We start from the raw sequence: 24,311 nt of genomic DNA on the forward strand, positions 1-24,311 counted from the left end.
TTATTGGCTTTTTCTTTTATACTTCAAGGAACAATTATTTAAAAATCTTCACCAGGTATACTATATTTCTTCATTTCTTTGGGACCTGTTTTTGTAGTTTTATTTTCTTCCTTTTACAAGCTTGAGCTGTGAGGTAGTGTTTATATATTTGCAAAAATAGGCTTACTATACTGTTTATGATTTGAACTGTCACGGACCACCCTTCACCAATCAGTCAGTCCAAAGATTCTCGTCCTGGTATGATTAATGTGTCAGCTTGATGGAGTCCTCACGCAGGTTTGCTTGGTGTGTAGGTCAGCAGATTGATGATCTTGATTTCTGTGTCTTTGAGATTGCACTGACAGCCTGGAATCCTTGGCATAGACCATTTAGTTAGGTAGTCTTTGAAATTAAGTTGATCAGGTTCGACCTCTGTGGGCTCTAGGCTAAAGTGTAGATATATGCAAGTTGGGCCTCATATTAGGATGATTTTTATCCTGATTCTGAAAGTACCAGCTAGGTATTAGGATGAGATTTGTATTTTGATATACTACATCAAGCCAAGATCCCAAGTCCTGGGGAACTGACTTAACGCTGAGATCTGTGTGTAACCTGCATCTGTGGGCACTGTCCCAGCTCTGATATCTGCAAAGATGGGTCCTGGCGCCGAGTCTACTAGAGCAGATTTAGGAACCCAAGTCGTCTTTATTTCTGGGCTGTAGACGTTATCACAGAAAGTGGGAGATCAAAGACTCATTGCAGGCCTAATATGTGTGCCCAGAGTAATGATTTGATTCCCCCCATACCTGAGCTGTTGAACTAATGTTGAGGCAAGTAAAAGGCCTGGATATTTAGGGACCAAATTGGTTATGACTAGGGTCATCTGGATCTTAGAGTTAGAGAGACTGACCTGGCACAGGGCATTTGTGGATCCTGTATCTTATAGTTCTGGGCTGATGACTAGAACTTGAGTCATGCTGGAGTAGCTCCTTGGGGGCCTTCCCGATGATGTGTTTTACTGAACCAGTCTTGATATTGGGATCTAGGGCAAAGTCTGACGCTCCCTTCTCTATCATTCCCCAGAAAAATGGTATCTTTCTCCATTCTGCTTTTGCTTGTTTAGGGGAAGGATGTTGGCAGTAATGATAATATGGTTCCTCTTATTCTCTCCAATGAACTTTTGAATTTTTGTTTTATGCTAGTTGCTATAATTTCTCATCTTATTGCCTGATTGCTTGTGTAGTTACTTTTGTATGTAGACAGTTATTCGAATTCATTATCTGCGGGGATGTGAGTGCTTAAAAGTCCTACTCACAATCCTTCTCAGGTTTCTTACTTGACCAAACTTTCAAGTGCACTGCCATTCTCTTAGAAAGAGCTCTTTCTTTCCTTTTTTTTTTCCTGCGAGGTTTTTGTCTCATCTGTTCTGACGGTTGGTAAACATATACCACAGCCATTCTGTAACATTCTTGGGGCAGGGACTAAACTTGAACTTGTAATACAAGTGTACCCCTTTGCCAATTGTAGCTGTAATCTTTCTACGACTTCTCTGCTCACGGCTTTGCTATATAAAGTATGAAATGAATAGCATTAACCGAAGATATAACTTCATTGTGTCTATCAAAACAAACTCTGCTTTCGTCCTATGCAAATGGCAGAAAACTTATTTGAAGGAGCATGAAAGTGAGTAACCTTAAACATATGCCTTAGCGTTGTTTAAAGGCTGTGAAACCATGAATTTTCATTGTCACTCTGGTAGAACTCAGGACAGTAGCAGTGACAGCTATCCTGGCAGATGCAGAACTGGCATTGTTACTTTGAGTAGTGTAGTGGAAACTCTGTCCTTGACAGTATTATAGACGCTGTCTGCAGTGAGTATCCCAGAATCAGCACTTAAGAAACTGGTGACTGGTTCACTGTGTTTCCAACGGCCTTACATACATCAGCTCCTCTTCTGTAATGGAATAGCTAGTTAAGCTACCAGCAAAGAGGAAACCAACTGTAATTTTCTTGATCTCCAGATAATGAAAGCATTGTATCCCTCTTAATAAACTTAATAAAACTCTCATGAACATTTTCACTTGCTCCTTTTGCCACTTTTATCACGATTTTTGATGATCATCTGGAAGAAAATAAGAACTTACTTCCAGGCCATAATATTTCAAATAAAAGTTCGACCAGCCTTAGCTAATTAAAAACAGCTAAAATTCTTCTGATTTTTATGTCACACACAAGAGCGGTCAGAAACCTCCTATAACTGTGTAATCTATGGTGTGCTAAATATATATAAAATTAGTAGGTGAGCTTCTAATTCTGTGAAGTGAGAAGCAATGTACAAAATAAGGTTGTATACATGCCACAGTTCAATAAGTAATAGGAACTTCAAGTGCTTAGAGAATACAGATTAAGGTGAGGTCTTTGTAATGTCCAGTTATTGTTGGAGGCGTTTTAGTCTTGTTATCCCATTTACCAGCTCTCCTAAATCACACTTGCCAGATCTTGCAGCATACGCTGTCTGCTACAGAAAATAGCAGATCTTTGAGAGTTTTTCACATTTACAAATTATTTTCAAAATGTGTATCTCTTGTTTTATACCTAATTGATCCAGTTTTATATGTGTTTTTTTATCAGTTCTGTGACTAAAGATTGGAACCTTTTCTTATATTAACTTAGTTCCCTAAATATATATATTTTCTGTTTTTATAAAATTATTGTTTCATAAATGCTGATTTTTTTCCATTTTGTCCACTGTCATATTTCCTTGACCTATCATATGATAATTACTCAACAAATATCAGTTAGTTGAACAAAAATAGAATCATTAAAAGTTTACTTGATAGTGTTAGCCTAGGTACTGTTGGCAGGGAAAAATGAATATCTCCTTTTCACTACTTTGCTATATATCTGATTATTTGATGATTATATTTTTCTTAGATTGTCTCATTTGGGTTCTACAAAGATTGTGAAGAAGCAACATATAAAATGAATACATATACATCATACTGTTGAACAAAATGATGGTGACTATAATTGCATATAGACAAAAGTTGTTTGTTAGGGTATTATGTTTCTATGTTACATATTTATTAGTGAATATTCATTGAAGAAATAATTTTTTTCTTATGATATTTCTATTCATGAGTAGAAAATACTTTGTTCATACTTCACCCCCCTATTGCCCTCTCTTGCTGATCCCCTTCTTATTTTCAAATAGTCCCACTTTTCCTTCCTTTGTCATTATATATGATATATTATGTATTTATATATTTGATATATAATATATTGTATATATTTATATGTGTATGTATATAAATATTATCTTTAGATCTAGATTCTGTATGGGAGAGAAAACAAGGTATACATCTATATACATATTCATTTATATATATATATATATATATATATATATATATTTACCTACATGTAGATATAAACATACTTATAAAATCTAGATTTGGGGCCTAGCAGATAGCTCAATAAATAAAGTACTTGCCATAGTAGCATGAGGACCTGAGTTTGGATCTCTAGCACCCATGCTAAAAGCTAGTTACACGTCCTTGGATCTTAGTCCTGAGGAGGCAAAGACAAGAATTCTTAGAGGTCCCTTGTCATCTAGCCTTGCAGAATTGATGAGTTACAGATTCAGTGAGAGACACTGTCTCAAAAAAATAAAGCGGTGGAAGTATGTTGGTACACACCTTTAATCCGCATAGTCTTGAGAGAGAGTGAAGCAGAATTTTGTGGGTTCTTGGCTAGCCTGGTCTACACAGTGAGTTAAGGAGAGTCAGGGCTACATAGAAAGACCTTGTCTGAAGAATAGAAGTGGTGAGTAGTAGAGGAGGACCCTAGACAACAGCATGCACATGCATGCACACAAACTCCATCACAAGCATCTGTCCTCATCTAGATTCTATAAAGAGAACAAATATACAATAGCTATGTTCCAGAATTTGTCCTATTTCATTTAACATATCTATCTAGTCACTGAAAATGATAGAATTTCATTATTTATGGTTGAATAAAACTCTGTCATGTATATATGCCACTTTTGTGTTTAAGATATCTCAGCTGGTGTAATAACTTGACTGTTGTCAATAGTTTTGCAATGACCATGGATGTGCAAGTATCTGTGTGGAATACTGCTTTTTAGATTACTTCAGTTCTAAAGGAACCATATAAAAGGATTGCATGGAAATTTTAGTTTTTTCCTTTTCAGAGGAATCTATCTATTTCAACAGTAATTGTACTAATTTATTAATTCATGCCAGGACTGTCTCAGGATCCCTGCCCACTTCAGCCAGCATGTGGCCAGCATTTGTTGCTGTTTGTTTTCTTGATGACAGCCACTCTGACCAAAGCGAGACAGGATCTCAGTATATTTTGTTTAGTTGTTTCCTGATTTTTAAAAATATTTTCTTGGCTGTTTTTACTTTTTCTTTTGAGAAGTTTCTGTTCAGTTCATTTGCCCTTAAATTTATTAGATCACTTAATATTTTGCATGCTTATTTTTATGTTATTTATGATTTTAGATATCAATTCCTTGTGTGAATATATACCTGCCCAGTTTCCTCAGCACCATTTATGGAAGGGGTATCCCTTCTTCAATGTATGTTTTGGGTACCTTTGTTCAAAATCAGATAGCTCTAACTGTAAGAATTTATTTCTGCGTCATTTGTTCTATTCCATTGGTCAGTACATCTATTTTGTACTAGCACTGTGTTCTTTATGTTTTCGTAGTTATTGTGGCTCTGTAGTATAATTTAGATGAGCTATTGTGTTCACCTCCAGCACTGCTTCTTCAAAAAAATCTCTGTGGCATCATTCATGCTTCCAATCAAATCTTAGGGTTTTTTTCCTGTTTCTTAAATTTTCATGGACAATTTTATTGACTCTAAATTCAGAATTAAAACAACATTATGCAATATTTTCACTCTTAAATTACTCTTATATTACATTGTTTGTATTAATGTTTTTGCACTCCTTAGACCACTAATTGTTCTTCTTTTGCACAAGACCTTATTGAAATAGTTATATAATTAATCAGTCCTTATACACTTATTCTTAATTGCTTTTGTTTATGCATGGTCTTGTATTTGTTTGAATTTATTTTTTTCAGAAAATAATCTGTTATCCAGGCACACTTGCTCATAAAAGTGATATTCTTTAATAATAGAAAGACTTGAATGAAAAATGAAAGTGTCCAATCAGCTTCTTGGGAATTTTCCCCTTTTTTTAGTAGGTTCAGTATTAGCCAAATATTTTATCCTATATGCAGAAAGTTGCTGGTTTTTTCCATGATTCATAGCATCCTTTCTTTTTAAAAATTGTTTTTATTGAGCTATATATTTTTCTATGCTCTCCTCCCTTCCTTTTTCCTTCCTCCCTCTCCATGATTCTCATACTCCCAATTTACTCAAGAGGTCTTGTCTTTTTCTACTTCCCATGTAGATTAGATCCATGTGTGTCTGTCTTAGGGTCCTTGTTGTTGTCTAGATTCTCTGGGATTGCAAACTGTTTTTCTTTGCTTTATATCTAAAAGGCACTTATGAGTGAGTACATATGATATTTGTCTTTTTGGGTCTGAGTTACCTCACATAATATGGTGTTTTCTAGATCCATCCATTTGCCCACAAATTTCAAGATGTCATTTTTTTCTACTGTGTAATACTCAATTGTGTAAATGTACCACTTTTTCGAATGAGGGGCATTTAGGTTGTTTCCAGGTTCTGGTTATGACAAATAATGCTGCTATAAACATACTTGAGCACTGGTCCTTGTGGCATGATTGAGCATCCTTTGGATATATACTCCAAAGTTGTATTGCTGGGTCTTGAGATAGGTTGTTTCCTTATTTTCTGAGAAATCTCCATACTGATATCCAAAGTGGCTGTGCCAGTTTGCACTCCCACCAGCAATGGTTGCTCAGCCATTAAAGGCTAGACTCACAACCAAAAATATAAGAGCATCCTTTCTTTAAAAGATGATGCATTATTGGATGCTTTCTTCTGGTGTCTGTGGACACATGCACAATGTGGTGCATAGACATACATGCAAACAAAACACCTCTTCACATAAAATAAAAATAAATCTTAAAGTAATTTAAGTCACGTAGCTTCTCTTACCTTTAGGGATCTGTATTTAAACTGTTTGAGATTGTCTTCTTTGCTCACTTTAGAGAGTAGCTCTGACGTAGGTGTGAAGGAAAGTTAGAAAGATAGTAGTGATGGCTGAGCCTAAGTTGTTTTAGAATATTGTAATGAAACATCAATTTAATTGTAGCAGTGAATGAATGCTCCTACTTTTGCAGCTGCTTTGTGTTTATCCACAACTTGTATATAAGTCCCAGCATATTAGTGAATCTGACATGACAGTACATTTGATAATACAGCTCACCTCTATGCTGAAGGGCAAGAGCAGCATTTTTTTTAAATAAGGCTGCTTGCTAGAAGGTATCTGGGAAGCAGCTATAGATGTATTGCCATTTGGAGCCAAATAATTTTGTTGACCACAAGGCAGAATGGTAGCAAGCTCAGATGGGAGAACTGTAGTCATTATCCAAAGGTCAGAATTGATAAGCAGAGTCTGCTGTTTCTTCCCCTAACTCGCATATGTCTGGAAGGGCCACGGGGTAGCAGAGGGAGCCAGAAATTTCACTGTCAAAAACATTTAAGAAGTTTTCTACAAACAGTCCTGGTTATATTGTGTGCTGAATAACAGAATTGTCTTCAAGGAGTTCTTAGTCTAAGGAAGTAAAGTAGCTGCAGGAGCTTCAAGCAGAGCCAACATCTGTCATGATTCTTGCCTCAATCTAAGAACTCCTTAAATGTCACTTGAATGAGTACGTGAATGAATAGGTGGACAGACATAAAATAAACGAATAATAACCTTTGAAAGGTCATTCCTCAGAATTACTTTCGTAGAAACTTGAAGTGACATCTTGAAAGCATTTAGGAATATAACTAAGTTATGCATCCTTTTCCACTTATATGAAATCTGAACACCCGAAACTCAGATTAACTGTGAGGAATAAATTATTTTTTCTAATTTGTATAAAAAACTAAAGCAAAACTTAAAATTAGTAATTCCATCCCTCTTATATGAAGTCATACCCAGACTAATTACTTTATTATTAAGTTATGAGTTCTAATGAATAATTTATCATGTTTTTAATCTACTTGATTTATTTCCTATCTAGATATCCTGAAGGTTGTGTTTATGCTTTCTCTTTCATCATTGGTGAACTACGCATCAGTAAAAATCATTTTTTCACAGTTCAGGCAGCATAGTACAGTAGGAACTCTCGGTCTTCTACATTTCGTATCATGACCTAGTGTAAGTTGCTGAACTTCTGATCTACAGTTTTCTTCAGCAGCAAACAATTGACATTGATTTTTTCCCCCGCCATAGGCATGTTGCGAAACAATTGATAAGCTCTAATGATCTATAATGATAGCAGATACTTTTAGACTTAGAAATAATTTTTTCATTGCTCAACGTCTTTGGTTTATGGCATTTCAATATTGAAGGCCGTGTGCAATCCCTGAATTTTCACCACTGTTCGAAGATTTTATAGTATTAAAGTCTTGAACTCATAGTAGCTATGACTGCCTATATGATTCTTACACAATATTGGGTCCATCAATATTTCCTCGTGGAGGAGGAAGGGCTCACGAGACCCCCACCTTTGTGGAGGACTTACAAGCACTGAATGGTTGCTAAAGGGGGGAGAGGCATTTTCTTCAGTGCTGTAGCCACTAGTAAGTTGCCCAGGCTTCTGTAAGCAACCCTAATGAAAATCAGTGGACTACATAGGCACACATACATATGAACGCACACACACATACACACTCGAGTGGGGCTGGTTGAGAAGGACATAATCAGGAAAAATGGGAAGAGTACAAGAGAGGCTAATAGGGTTTATGATCAACGTGTGTTGTATATATTTGTGGAAATTGTATAAAAAACCACCATTATGTATAATTAATGTATGTTAATAAAAATTTTTAAAAATAAAAAATTGCTCAAAATTATATTTCATATCATAGTTGACAAGATTATAAGGCATAGTTAATACTCTTTTGATTGTACTACTCAGTTGAAGACTTCTCTAAATTTCATAAATGACATATACTATGTCCTGCTCTGTGTTACACTGTTCTAAGTGGATTTGTTTCATTGATGGGCCCTCATAGCAATTGACATGTGCCCTAGTTATTAAAAGCTTTGCTGTAATATAATTGTCTCTCTTACTCAACTACAAAATGACCATTTACATTTGGAGGATCCTTGTAAACACAAATCTCTTCACTCTCCTCCAAAATATAGCTGTGTTTCAAAGCAATAAACAAGCTGCAATACTAGATGGGATTGTAAATTTGTCACCAAATGTTCAAATCAGATTGTCACAGTAGCCCAATCCCATCTCCAAGAGGAAGACAACTATTAAGAATGGGCTTTAGAAAAAGATATTATGTAGATGTGCTAAAATAGGAAACATAAGCTGATTAGGCAAAGTTCCAAAGATTCATTAGTTTATTAAACTAGATTGAAATGAATGTTTGAGAGATTTAAATAAATTAACCTTTAATGAGTACCCAGGGGCTAAGGAAAAAGAATGACAGAGGATTAGGAGTATTTTGTGTAATTTTTGCATAATGCACACTGATTAGTTTTTTTTTTCTGAACACTCATTGCTTTATAACAATACTAATAAATAAAATAGATTAAATCTAAAACATCTCTAGATTGTAATTGTTGCTTCCTCTTATGTGTACATAGATGCTGTGGTTGCCTTTAATAGCAATCCTGTAAGCTTGGCAGAGGGAAACAGGAATTTTTGTGTTTACGTCATTACATTTTGAAATGTCTCATATGTGACCAATGCTATGCTCAATTAGGATAATTTATTCCTGCTGTTCTGGACACGCTTTTAGCATTTCAGCATTAGATTCTTAATATTAATTGTGGCAAGTTAGATAGAAGGTATATTAGCATTTAAACATCATTAAAAAAACTTTTTTCTTTGTAAACCTTACCAAGTTCCGACTTATGATTAGCAAAATTCTTACGGATATCCTTTTTTTGAAGCTGTATTAGAATTCCTTTGATTTTTTTTTCGTAGTGTCTTAACTGTACTACCATTCAATCATGAACTGGCTGCTACGTAAGTGTTATGTAAGTGGTCATAGGACGACTTCTTAGTCCTCCTGCTCTTTCAAGCCCCTTTCACTTGAATTGATTTCAGTTTTCTATTTGTGTCTTCTGCTTAGCTTTTTTCTAAAGTTCAGAGGTAGGAGACCCCATTTTTCATATGACAAAACTGATCAGGAATTGCTCATACTTTGTTACCCAATGAGTTGAAACAGCAGACATGAGCAGCTATGGTCCAATGAGTTGAAACAGCAGACATGAGCAGCTATTGTCCAATGAGTTGAAACAGCAGACATGAGCAGCTATTGTCCTTGTGAAGCATTCTTCCACTCTACTTCTCTTCCTCCTTTGATTTTTTTTTACCAGACTATTTTTAAAGTTCAGTGAGATCAATGAGGTAAACATATACATAAACTGTATTGCAGAGTTATTTTTATCAAGTACACTTGTAGTTTGGATGCAGTGTCTTCCAACATTTTGCATGATATTGTACGTTCAGTAAAGAAAATCAAGTTCTACTTCAAGACAGGAGGATTGATTGACCTAGAGTTGCAAAGAACATGAGATTCAAGGCCAGTTCCCAAAGGCAGCTTGGACTCTTTCCCTGGAAATGAAAACACTGACATAGTATTGCTAAAATAGTTTAGTTAATTGTCCAAGAGGAAAGGAAAAGACCTCAATCCTGAAAGCATACTTTGCCTAATTTTTCTTTGACACTTCAGTTTGTTTTGGTTTTGCCATTAATCCTTCTTTCTTTCCAAATTGCAAACTTGAAAAGCCTCATAAACTAGACAGGTTTAGGTCTAATGCATTTATGTCAGACAACCGGTATCATCTCTTGCCTGTTGTAGGGAATGAATTAGTGAACTTCTAAGTGTTTTCTGGTTTCAACTTTAAAAGAAAATGAAAGATTGAGATCTTCATTTTCTGGCCTTAAATTAGAAAAAACATTTAGACAGGATGTTCTCATTTCTGCCTGTGCATTAGAGTCCCCTGGTGCATATTTAAGCTCTGCCCTGACCATTTTGTTGTGTGTGTGTGTGTGTGTGTGTAAATTTTTGTTCTTCAAAAAATCCCCCCAAGTGATTTTGTAGCCAGGAATGAATCATTTTGTGTTAAAGTCTAGGGACTAATGTCTGGGGACACCCCTAATAAATCTGAAGACTGGATTGAGGCAAATAAACAGGTGGCAAAAATGAAAAGATTATGGGACTTGCTTTTGTTTCTGTTTGCTTTATAATAAACCATACTTAGTCACATATGTGCCAAAGTCCACCATTGCCATTCAAAAAACCAAGGAAGTGGCCCTTAATAAAATAGATTTAATAAACATCAGCTATGATTGGCATCTGCCCAGGTTGCCACTGTAGAGTTAGGTTTTCAGAGCCTGGGTTCATTCTTACTTTATTTCCTCCTTTCCCTCCATCTTCCTAGGCAAGTGCCCAGTTTCCACAAATCTTAGCTTGTGAGTGTAACCAATCCAAATCTGTTTCCAAAGGATGTTTTCCTAAGCTTAAGTAGCAGGACTGTTTTTAAAAAAAATAAAAATAAAAACCTAAAATGAAAATCTTAGTGGAAGATTTCAGTGGATTCTATTGAGAAGGAAATGAAAATGACCTAATACGAAGTAATGCCCTGTCTTTTGGTTCTCACTACAAGGTCCCAGTGACATTAGTTGGGCTTGGATGTTTATTTAGGTCTTTTCAGTCACGGATGTCCTAGAGGTACTTTTGGAAAGTTTCTGTGCTCTTACAGCCAAACTTGGTTTGGTACATTAGCTTCATCTATTTAGTTGAATCAATTGTGCTGTACACCTGATGCTTCTGGGTTACCTCACATTCTTAGGTGCAAAAAATCTAGGCAGTGTTTAAATCAATCTGCTATGATGTCTCATGATTCTAAAGCCTACCCAGTGATATTCTGTTGCAGGGGACACTCTTAAGTTGTGAGTGCTTGTGGGATTTAGTCAACCATGGTATTTTGGCATTCTGGTATTGAGTGATGTGATTCAATCCATCACTTTGCAGTCTCCTAGGAACCCCAGTGTTCTCTGTTAGTTGTCTCAGAACAGTTTCCTGACATGAATTTACTTTAAATTTAAAGATGATTACAGTACTTCTTCTTCAGTAGACAATTACATTGCTATATTCTTTGGCAGGAAGAAAATCATCATAGCATTATTTTCAAGTTATCCTTGAGTGTTATTAAAAGAAAAATTGTCAGTTTATTCCAACAGAGTATAATATCAAAAAGAACTACTATTAAAATGCTGTATTTGCTAATAAGACCATTTGGGAAGAGGAGAGAAGGAAATAGTTTGAAGAGAGAGAGAGCAAAGGAATCTATTAAGTATTACTGACCTTCAAAGACAACTTTGTTGGGGAATGCTATACACAAAATAAACCAACTCTACAACCTATTATAAAATGCTCTTTCCTCTCCTTAGCCCAATAGTTTATCCTGCCTCTTACAATATTATACTTTTTATTCTGGATGGATTTGTGTCTTTTGACAGACTGTGTTAGGAATACATACTAAAGGTCAAGTGCAAGCCATTCCTGGTATTCTTGGCAGCCTTTATCCTATGGTAAATAAAGACTGAAAGCAGCTTTATTTTACAGCATAGTCATATAGATATGCCTCTCGATGAAATGTGCTTTTTCTCCTACTGATAGCCACACAAAGGTTGCAGCTTTTATATGTTTGAGGTATATGTATCTTTTGTGTGCATGGCAAATGCCAAGGCACATCTGTTGTTATCAGGGTTGGGTTCTTTTCTTTCCACTGTGGGTACCAGGAATCGAATTTAGTTCATCAGGTTTGAAAACCAAGCTCTTCTTCCCACAAGCCACCTTGCCAACCTAGGTTTCAATTTTTAGGATTCAAGGGTTTTTAATTGAGTCGTTCTGTCTCAAATACAAGATCCAGTCAGTGGATGGGATGTTTCTAAAGATGATTCTTCTTTATAAATATTTCGAATCCCATTCCACTGAGTACTTACTACTGCCATATTTCCACAATGTGACGGTTGTTTTTCAAAATTGTCTTTCTACCTCTAGTGCTTTCTAATTTTCATTACATCCTTCATCTTGGTATCAGATGGCATAGGTCCAATGTCACAGTGCCCACCTAGAACACATACAGATATCCAAAATGAAGTCAGATGGCCTGCTTTAAATGTTCTGAGAAAATACTCAGCGAAGAGAACCTTCAAGGGTGAGGGAAACTTCACCAGAAAGGTGATGTGTGGGGGGTTTAGAAAGGCAAATAACACTCTCCAAGTGGATAAAAGGGAACACTGATTTTCAGGCAGGGAATGTAAACACAGAAAAACATGGACATGAATGTGATTAGTATTTTTGAGGAATTTTGAGAAAGTTAGACATGAATGACCCAGGTTACTTAGGGAAAGGAGAAGGAGGTGAATCTAATGTACAATTCAGTCCAGATTGTATTTATGCTGGCCTTCCTTTTTGGCTCTGGTCTCCTTGAGGAAACAGACTATCTTATCATATCATAAACTCCTCAGGCCTTGCATACTGATGGACACACAGAATTGTTTTAATGAATTGGGTGAATGAGCAGGCAGACAATGGGTCCATATTAATTCATTAGCTCATTTATTCCAATACATATCGCATACCTCAATTAGACTTCAGGCAGAATAAAATTTCCCACTCTTTTATACAACAGCAGTTGTACTACTCACTTCAAAGGTAAATTGCTGTTTTTTTTTTTGACAAGCTTCTCTTAATAAAGTTCTGCTTTCTTCCCAAGAATCACAGTCTAGCTTCTGCAGAAATGAATTTAACTTCAGCTCTGGCAGTGACTTCACTAAAGGAGTTATCACTTGTCAGCTCCCATATTGATGATACTCTTGAGATGAAGTAGTTCTAGGGAGGTATGGATCTCTAAAGATGCATTAGTATATTGTGGGAATCTCTGTTTCTTCCTGTGTGTTTAATTCCACAGTCAACAAGAGCCATTTATTGTACATATTTGAAAAATGAATCCAAACGGTGATCAAAGATAAGGGATGCAGAAGGCATACCTCCAGAGCATCAGTGAAAGAGTATAGCAAAAGTTAATGGTGAATGTGGGTAAGATAAAACTTTTGAGAATGTAAATGAAGATTTACCATATTTATGCAGTTCTATCTTTAGGGAACGCTAAATCACAAACTCATCATTGGTTAATTAGGAGGAAATTAAAATTGTAGCATAGTGATTGGATAAATAGTTAATGACAGCCAAATATATGAGGGAAAGAAATCTGGTGAAATTCATATTTTTTTAGAAAGCAAAGATTGAGATGTTTTTCATGCAGTGCGCCTCTCATAAAGGATACCAATATCCCTCTAGCATTAACTGATGAAATGAACTCTCCAAAGATCAGAAGAGTTCCAGCTCACTTTCCCTTTCAAAGCATCTTACACTGAAATCCAGATTTATCTGACAGCAAGTTCAATTTCATTCACTCACAGGATGCGAAATTATGTTGCTGAAAGTTGTTTACAACTTATTTACTGGCATCTTAAGAATCTATTAGGAGAAGTTGGTGTTCTCTGTGTATTGTAACTGTTACTATTGAAAGGGCTGGCTCAGCCTAGGCTCCTGACCAGATCTAGCTGATGAGCTAGTTTTCAAAACTGTCGAAGTAGGTTTTGCAGTGAAAACTCTGCTTGCTTTTGATAATTGCCTTGGCTTTATGAAATCAATCAGCCTGAAGGGAAGACCTCATTACAGATCTGACAAGGTAGACTCCAGTTCAATACCAGAACAACTCTCTTCCCTCAGGTTCAGAAATCTGCTATTATCTGTTTTATCAAAACCAGAGAAACTCAAAATACAGTGGCTCTGAGCACATTAGCAAACATGAACTAAGCAGATAACCTGGTGGTCACTGTGTTAAGAACTTGCCCTTTCCTGTTACTCAGGTGGAAATTTGGTCAACAAGAATTGCTGCCTGACTTCAAGCCAGCTCAAAGCTGCACTGACGAATCACCATCATTCTGTACCAGCTCCCAAAGATGTACAGAGACCAGTGGGTACCCAAACTGTTCCCTGGGGCTAAACTACAGCAAACTTTGGACCAATGTTATCAGTTCTTCTGAGGAATGCCAGACTTTAAAGAAAATGATAGATTACCCATCTACCATCTGTCACTTTGAACTGTTCTATCAAATCAAACATTTTTTGGGCCTTGTTTTCATTGAGTAATGTGATTTTGCTGTGTTTCCCAGCATTAAATTGTATAAAGGAAAAGAGTTCTGAGGCATTCTTCTTCTGAAATGGAGAGATCTGTCTTTGTTTTTCCTACTCAGGAAACTTAAGCACCTTAATGGATTTAGTTCAGACTCACTCAAATAATTCACCATTACCAGGCCTGTGGATGTCAGCCCCACAGGAAAAGCACAGACAATACCCTAAGTTAAGGGAAATAGGGATTTAGAGAAATTATTCATGTCCATCACAGCTCCACTGCCACTCCAGTGTTGCATTAGTATAGCATCCTTTCTAAAGATACCACTTAATACAGCTTTGGGACAAGGCATTTTAGTTGTAATTTATTCTTACATTTTTGAAAGTCCATGGTGATGATAGGAATGATCTAAAGGTATCACAAGCCCCAGACAGTCATATTTTCAGATTCTTTACTAATGATTTGCTTTAATCACTACATATTACCTGGAAAAATTCATTAGAAGAGCACAAGACTAATATCTCTCAGTCCTTCAATAGGAATTAGTCTGGAGGTGTGACTCCACACTATACTACAAATGGATCTAATTCAATTTGTGAGGCAAATTCATATAAATTCCTGCTGATTTAAAAGACCATGTTAGTTACTTTTCTTGTTGCTGTGAGAAAATACTGGGCAAAACACAACTTAGAGGAGGAAGGCTTTACTTTGGCTAATGGTTGGTGGTTGCAGCCCATCATAATGGTGACAGCATTGAACATGAATGGAAGTGCCTGGTCTTGTTGCATGTGTAGTCAGGGGGCAGAGAGAGATGAATGCTGGCATTCTACTAAGTCTCTCATTTTTATTCAGTGCAGAGCCATGGACCATGTAATAATTATGCTCACTTTTCAGGGTACGTATTCCCTCATCAGTTGAACTCTCTAGAAATGCTGTCACAGATATGCTCAAAGATTTGTCTTCGTGTTCTAAATCTCAAGTTAATAATCAAGATAAAGCATCATAAGAACTTTTTTAGTTTCTAATATGTACTAGACCTTAAGTGATTATTGTCCCTATAGTAGCTAATACTGATCGTCAATATCTCAGGATCTAATACCAGCAAAGTGACAAGCATGTCAGTGAGAAATTCTGTAGTAGAGAGCCCAATTGTTCATTTCCTGGCCGCCTAGACTCCATAAATAATTACACAAAACTATATTATTTAAATCACTTCTTGGCCAGTCACTTTAAGTGTATTGATTTCTAGCTCTTACATCTAGAATTAACACATCTCCATTATTTTATATTTTATCTCAAGGCTCGTGGCCTACCAGCAATGTTCCGGCTGGCTGGCTGCTTCCATCTGTCTCCTCCATGACTTCTTCTTGACTCTGCCTTCTTTCTCCCAGTATTTTGTTTAGTTTTCCCTACCTACCTCTATTCTGCCCTGAGCAGACCCAAGACAGTTCCTTCATTAACCAATGGTGTTCACAGCATATAGAGGGCAAACCCACATCAGAATTGCACAAATTAGATCAATTGAGGTAAAACCATGTACCTTAAATGTGCTTGTCAGTCAACATTTCATGGTCTGCCCTCCAGAACTATATAAAAAGGAATAAGAAGCTGAGTCCCAGCATTCACCACTCTGTCCTGCCTGGTTGCTCATATAACTGTGAGCCAAAATAAATAATTTCTTCTTTAGGTTGTTTTTGTTTGGTCTTTTGTCCCAGCAACATATAAAATAACTAATATAGTCCCATTTAGTTTTCTTCATGTCCCAATATTGGAGAGACATTCCCGTCCCTGTATTACAGTACAGAACTAGAAGAGATAAAATGACTTCTCACGTACCTTATGAATGACACATTTAACAACTGGTAAATCCTTTAAATGTCACCAGTGCTACTGAAGTTTTCATGATATTCCATCTTAGTTAATTTAAATTTAAATTGTAATAGCTGCATGTGTCTTATGCCTACTGTATTAGAAAAACACATTTTTGTAATCTGTCTTTTTAAATTATATTTTTATAAAGTATGATTCACATATGCTCTATTCTGTAGTGTTTTATTATATTGGTGTAATAGACAATGCAAAGACCATTTTGGCTTCCAGAAAAGAGAATGAAGTTGTGCAGAGTCATGGTCCACTAGTTAATTTTCCATCACTGTGACAAAAGAACATATCATTAACTTGAATTATGGAATGATTTGTTTTTGCTCATGGTTTTGGAGGTTTCACTCCATGGTCACTTGGTTCTATTGTTTTGGGACATGTGGCAAGAAACACATGGTAGAACAAGGCTGTATACCTAATAGCATCCTGTAGATAAAGGGGCTGTCACACCAACATCCACTTGAAATGAATCCCCCCAGTGTTGTAACTTCCTTCTTCTATTTATGATTACTCCAGCCATAGATCCATTGGTATATGCAATGAGTAACACCATTACTGTATCAAAAGAAGTATACCACAAAGAATGTTTAAAAACACACAAGTAATATACAGATTAAAATAAAAAGAAAGCTACAAGAATGTTTTGGATTTTAAAAAGCCTGTGCTCCTTTTAATATTGCTTATTAGCTGTATGACCTTTGATATTTTCCTTCAGTTCTGTAAGTCTCCCATTCCTTGTAAATGGGAATGATGACTAGGAAATAAAATAGATAATATGTGTAACTAGTGTATATAGTATACAGCCAATAATAGATTTTTATGAGTAGCTGATCTCTTTGCTTTGTATCTATTAGATTGGATATAAGCAAATGAGGAATTGCATTGCATCACCATGTAAATATAGCTACTGAAATAAACCTTAAAGTAATGTTGGTATTTTAAAGTTTGAAAATCAAAAAGAGGCAATGGAGTCTCACTGGGCATATTAACCACACTTAAGGGTAGGCCCCATCCTCAGCAGTGAATATCAAGTACAAAGTAAACTCAGTGGTATTTTATATACATTTGGTCTCATATTGTTTTATCTGGACATTTTTTTGTCTTACTGACATTTTGTTTGTATATATGGTTTGTGGTTTTATGTTTTTGTGGCCTCTCTCTCTCTTTCTCTGTGTGTGTGTGTTTCACTGTGTGTGCATTTCTTTTCTTAAAATTTTATTCTACTTAGCTCATTTTGTTTTGTTAGTTTTCTGTGTGCTTTCTAAAGAGAGAGAGAAGGGTGTGCAGTTGTTGCAGGAAGATGGAAAGGATCTGGGAGGAGTTGGGGGAGGCAAACTGTAATCGGAATATATTGAAAAAAGTAGTTTTTCAATAAAAGTATTTAGCATAAAAAGTAGGCCGAGGAACATTGTATACTAAAGATATGGAGGTGTCAAAATAGATGAGATAGATTTATGTCCACAGGGACTCTATACCATCATGTTCAGCAACATCCAAGAAATTCCCAGGAAGGAAGGCCACAGTTCAGACTTACTGAATCTGAGTCCTAGGTCAACATACAATCTCCAGTGAATGCAAAGTGGGTTGGGTAAAGTTTAAGATGGGCATAGAACAGACTGCTGGGCGGTGGTGACGCATACCTTTAATCCTAGCACTCAGAAGGCAGAGGCATGCAGATCTCTGTGAGTTCCAGGACAGCCTGGTCTACAAAGTGAGTTCCAGGATAGCTACGGCTGTTACATAGAGAAATCTTATCTCGAAAAACCAAAACCAGACAATCAAAAAGCAACAACAAAGACGTGAATTGGATGGGACATTTTTATGACGATCCTAGTAACTTGACTGACTAGTTTGGGGAGTCATTAAAAGTTGAGGGACCATCTTTTCTGAAAATGGCTAGTTACTTGTGTTGCACATTTGGGAAAACATGACTTTAGTGTAAATTTTGCTCTGAAAGTTATGTCCATTAGAAAGCAAGCAAGACCTTTATTTACAAGAAAAAAAATGTATCTCTCTCTGTCTCTCTCTGTCTCTGTATTTCTCTCTCTCTCTCTCTCTCTCTCTCTCTCTCTCTCTCTCTCTGTGTGTGTGTGTGTGTGTGTGTGTGTGTGTGTGTGTGTGTGTGAGTGAGTGTATGTGTGAGTGAGTGAAGATCCCTTTGGGCCTGCAGTTTCAAGTGGCTGTGACCATTCACACATGGGTACCAGAAATCAAACTCTGGTCCTCTGCAGGAGCTCAGTGTGGTCTTAACCATCTTGCTGTCTCTTAAGCTCTTCAAGGAAGACCTTTGCTTAAGAAAAGTTTGCCCGTTTTTTCCCCATCTCATCCCCATTATCTTTATTCACCAATAACTCATTAACAGCAGCCCTATTTTCATCTAAAACACACACACACACACACACACACACACACACACACAGCCTATTGCTTTCATAACGATTGAAAAGTAGGATTCATTTACTTGCTCTCAATTAAGCCATGGTTCTGAGAAATTGTTTTGACTGCTACCCTTGGATTGAAGAGTGATATTGAAATACAACCATTTTCAATACTGTGAATAATCCTTCAGAATTGTTAAGTAGAATGACAGGGTGGCAAAAGATATCAAATGTGGAGTCAAAGGTTTTTCTGGCCTATAAGACACAGAGAGTGAATGTATCGAGGGGATCCTATAGAAGAAGAAATATTACAAAAGGACCAGATGATTTCTTTATGGCATACCCATTATTATTTCCCACAAGTTTAAAATTAAAAACTGACTTATACAGACTGAACAAGTTATACTTAAGAATACATACATACAGGGCTGGAGAGATGGCTCAGCGGTTAAGAGCACTGACTGTTCTTCCAGAGGTTCTGAGTTCAATTCCCAGCAACCACATGGTGGCTCACAACCATCTGTAATGAGATCTGGCACCCTCTGGTCTGCAGGCATACCTGGAGGCAGACTTTCTATACATAACAAATAAATAAAATCTTTTAAAAAAAGAATACATACATACATACATACATACATGAATGCAGTAACAATTAAAACATGGGTCATGAATTTGAAGGAGAGCAAAAAAGGAGTATATGCAGGGTTTTGAAGGGATGGAAAAGAAAGGAGAAAGGTTTTAATTTTAGCATAATCTGAAAAAAAGCCCAATAATTTATAGCTAAATGTCTTGACATACAACTGTCAAGTGTGATTTCAACACTTGAGAGACAGAAGCAGAAGAATCAGAAATTTGTTCAAGGCCAGGCTATATAATGAAACCTCCATCCCAACCAATCGCATGTCTAAATGGGATTTCTAAGTAGAGCACTTGCCTATTCAATGAAAAGCCCCAGATGAAAAATAAAGAAAGCCAGCTAATTTGGAGGACCCCCTCCCAACTATCATAATGTCTCATATCTGACTTTAAACTGAAATCATATGGAAAATAGGATAAATTCACCAGGATGTTCCTGTTGCCAAAAAGCTGTTCTTTTTTTAGCATTAATTTCTGTGTGAAGATTGCTGCCTTCAGTTAACAGATTTCACAGACCTTTAGTCATTTTCATGTAAAGTGAACTTATCCAGAGACATTTACTGTTAGTCTTTGAGCCACAGCTTTAAACAAAAAGTTGGATCCACGGGGTCACCTTTTAACCCTATAACCTAAAGCACACATTGTAAGTATTAGAATGCATTGTGAAGAGTGTTCCAAAGTTGATCTGATAGTAGAATACTATAGACATTTCCTATATTGTACAGAATGAACTTTGTAACCTCAGAAGTTTCTTAGCATTTTCCAGTTCATCATGTCTGTTAGAATCTAGTAGAAATTGCTTTCGTAAAAGATTTGAAAGTAAACCCCATAGTTTCAGTGAGAGTTACAGTATTGTTGTTGCTAATATTTTTCTTTATATCATCATTGAAATTTAACAAGAGTCTTGGCATTAAAATTATAGATTTCATTTTAATATTTAAATAATTTTGTGATGTCTTTTCACTTAAAATATCACTTGACGTAAGTCACATATACATAGCACCGAAAAGACTCTATAGGGACCTATTGACTTACTAGTTTATTTGATGCTGTCTTTGGGGAAGACTGAAACAATACAGTAAAAATCGCTAGGAATCACAAGTGTCATAGAATTTTACTAGCTCTATAGCTCTTGCTCTCAAGCTACAAATCTTTGAAGACTATATTGGGTCCTAGATAATATAAAATGTGGATTTGTGTTGAATGAACTGGCTTACTGTGTGAAATGTCTCTGACTTTGACATGAGATCTTTCTCTATAAAAAAAAAAAATAAGACCTGAGGTGCTGCACTAAATTTTCATGTATCTGGATCTTATAAGAGGTCAGTTCACAAAAAACTCTTGAAATCTCTGTCTTATTTGGTGTCAAAAGAGCTAGACATTAGTACGAGACATAAATCCTCCGAATCTCCGATGTTCTCTGCAACCAAATAGAACAAATGCCTATGAGCAAATACCCTCGAGTCACCAGACTTTTATTTTCTGTTGAACTCCTTAAACTTTTACAAAAATGGAAAAAGAGCAATGGAAAAGTAAATGAGGGAAGTAGGCTTGGTTTTGGATTAAGCCAAATTCAGCTTAGCTTCCCCACTTTATACTTCCTCAATATGAGAAATTAAAAGTTTAAAATCAATATTATAGTAGTTGTGGTCAATTTTATTGAGCTTACCATATCCATTCAACCCCAGCATAGAACCTACTCCCTTGACATCTCATGTGCTCCCTCCAGGAGGAAACAGATGTGTTGCTCTAGGGCGGAAGCAAGAAATAGGAAGGCAGTGCCATAAATTAGGCAATCAAGAATATATTTTTGAATATATTTGATTAAAATACATTTTAATGATCAATATGTGTTTATTGATCATTAGCTATGGGTCAGGTGTGATAGTGAATGTCTCACATCCATGATCTGGTTTTATATTTATATCAGTCCCAGGAGTTAGGTGTTTTCACTAGCGCCCACTGAAAGATTATGCCTCAGAAGTCCTAACCTACTTCATAAACAGGGAAATGGACTAATACATTATTCTTCAAATTATCAAGTGCAAGGCAAAATTAAAAGCTCTTATGATTAACAGTCATTAATCAGAACGTCCTAATCTCTGAGAATTTCTTTTAATCAGTATTTTACCCATCCTGTAGTATGTTACTCAAATGGTGGAGATGCGTTTAAAATCAAATTCTTTTAAATAATATTGCTCCAATCAGCATTAGAACTTTTCAGTTGTGGCATTATTCTTGGCTATCATCTGTCAAGAATTTAATCACATGACAATATAATGAACTTACCCCCACTAATAAGTTAATTTATTCAATATTCACTATGTATTACTGTGGTGCTAGGTAAAAAGGGATACAATTTTGGGGTGCAGAGTTTCCTTCAGAAGAACTTAACAAGTTTATGAGGAAAATCCTGTTTTAATTCACTTACAATAAAAATAATTACCACAAACATCTTTTTCTTAATCTCTGCAGCCACCCTGTGTAGTATTATCACTTATTATACACTTTATGAGACTAGGGATAAAAGAGATTATATGGTTAGCCAATCAGCTCTAGCTACTAAAGGAAACCAAAGATTTGCCTTCTCAATGTATTGTGCTTTTTCTTGTACAAGCATTCTGTTTTCTCTGGAACTTGATCTGATCAGAATGATAATGCAGAAGGAAATGCTAAGAAAGTTTTGAAATTGTTAAATCACTTTGGAGTGATTGAGATCCACACCACTGTGTCTACTTTGTTTGTTATTTTTAGTTCTAGTTATGATACATAATTAATGGGATGTAGCTAGGATATAAGTGAACAGTTGACTTAAGAAAAAAAGCAAGTTTGATCATTTCATGTACTTACATGTTGTAAACGAAGAATATTTGATAAGTCCCAAAGGCCATTTAATGGAGGTGTTCCTAGTGGAGTCTAGTTGCTAGGGAAAAAATATTACCTTTGATGTGGTCTGCAAACATTAACCTAAGGATATTTAATAGAAACAATAATGCAAAGCATTTTGCTCATCATTCATATTACTGAGATCTGACTGACATTCACCTATCTTCCAAGCTCGTCATTGATGTTTTGTAACATTGTCTTAAGAATTGTACAGTTGTGGGTCATAGAAAATTAGAGATTAAAAAAATGAACCATGTTAGACCAGCCTGATTCCCCTTTAAATAGGAAGTAGTGGATAAAAGGCTTGGAAGAAATATGTTCACAAAGCTTTTCTTTCTGTATTTCATGACATTTTCATTGAAACACTTGAAATTCTGCATGCTGCTGCCAGAGTGAGAACTTAACTGTACTCGCCTCTTTAGGTGTGTCTAAGCTCGGTTTCTGGGCCACTAGCTTGAATGCAGCACAATATAGAATTGTCAATTTACTTAAAATATTAAGGATTTCTGTGATCTTTTCTGTAAGTTTTACAAATGATAGCATCCCTTCTTAGTGTCAAAGATTTTGACACAGCTCTAAGACTTAGCGAGTGGAAAGCACCTTTTGGCATCCTGTGTGGTGCAGCAATGAATAGTTAAGTATCCATGCCTCTGAGAGCATTTGAACGTGATGAGAGAAATGCCAGCAAACCTAGCCTAGAGGCCCCCATTATTCTAGCAAGCAAACAACTCCCCACAATGTCCATATCTTTCTTTTTTTTTTCATTTGCCATGAGCTTACAGTTTTGTTATTAGAGACCTTTGTGTTATCACTGGAGATGACTAACACCAGAAGTATCTAATGCTTGTATCTGCATCAATTCAGCAAGCCTCATAACAAAATAATAGAGAAGGTCTTAAGGGATAATTCAAAAATTCAAAGCTAACCTTTTTCAAAGAAAAGTAGGTCCAGCTACAGAAACATCTAAAAAAAAAAAACAACTTCTATATTTTTTGTTTGAGATGAAGTCTTACTATGAAGTTGGTGGTAACAAACTTCTGTACTTACATGAAAGTACAGTATAAATATTGCCTTAGCCTCTTGAGTAGCTAGGCCTATCAGCACAAATCACTCCATCTAGGTAGTTCTGTCATTTAATAGAAGAAGTATAAAACAAAAGTGGGAGGATTCTTAACCAATGACAGTCACCATCTTATATTTTAATTTTGAACTTGTTAACAAATCTGCAAAAATTACAGAAGGCAACTGTCTTGAAGGATTTATCTTTTTACACCAAGACTCTGTTAAGACCTACAAGATTTCCCCCCCCCCCCACTAGTAGCTTCTATAATAAAGTCTGGGGATGATCCCAGTCCTTAATGGAGTCTGGACTTGGCTTTCTTTTTCTTCTTTAGGATTGAACCAGCTGCCCTTTGACCCTGCCAACAACAACGAACCCCTGCAGTTTGCTAGTGCCAGTGGCCCTCTGGTTGCAAGTGGCCTCATTGAGAATGGAGGGGATTCAAGCAAGAAAAGAAAGAGAACAAATGCTCCTTCAGGTAAGCTAGGTGAAAATGCACTGTCTTAAATCAGTGCTATCCAGGCAATTTTTCCCCATAACCTGCTAGGTTGTGGGCACTGCGCCAGGCAGTGTAGGGATTGCAGAAGCAAGTCAGAGGTCCATGCCTTTTCATCTGATAGTGGGGCCACATATATGAATAGCTAGTATTATCATCAGTGCTGCAGTTGAATGTGTTCAAGGGAGACAAGCTGAAAAAAGGGATATTTTGATTTACCTTTAGAGATTATGGAGCGCTTCATACCGCATGTGACATTTTTAGCAGATCCTCGAAGAATAGGTAGATTTGAAGCAGGAAGAATAAGTAAAGAGTTTTGGTTTTTATAGAAAAGAAATTATGTGAGTAACTATTTCACTACACACTTGTCTTTTTATGAACATGGAACACTTTATCTCTAAATCAGGTAATTGCATACATTTCCATCTCTCCAACTCCCAGTATTTCTGCAATGTATATCATGTCCACACGAATACTGTTATTTTAAGACAGTATTTCACTATGTAGCCCGAGCTGGCCTCAACATTATCTGTCATTGTGACTGAGTTGTATGATCAGAGGTTTCACCACCATAGCAGGCCCCACATGTGTTTTATACCCTTAGAATTAATTAGAATACCCGAGAAACAGATTCTCCATACTC

The 24,311-nt window shown here is 36.3% G+C and overlaps 1 protein-coding gene across 1 annotated transcript in view; it reads left to right on the forward strand.

Moving 5' to 3' along the window:
• The window catches only part of LOC121439836 (ecto-NOX disulfide-thiol exchanger 2-like), a 284,002-nt gene that overhangs the window by 114,711 nt on the left and 144,980 nt on the right, over nt 1–24,311 (forward strand). The window contains exon 2 of the mRNA XM_041640450.1: nt 23,507–23,650. The gene's annotated coding sequence lies outside the window, so the exon portion shown is untranslated. The remainder of the gene's footprint in view (nt 1–23,506; nt 23,651–24,311) is intronic.

This window comes from Microtus oregoni, unplaced genomic scaffold, assembly GCF_018167655.1.
Source record: "Microtus oregoni isolate MIOR12 unplaced genomic scaffold, Mior012 000063F_ref0000156, whole genome shotgun sequence".
Taxonomy (NCBI): domain Eukaryota; kingdom Metazoa; phylum Chordata; class Mammalia; order Rodentia; family Cricetidae; genus Microtus; species Microtus oregoni.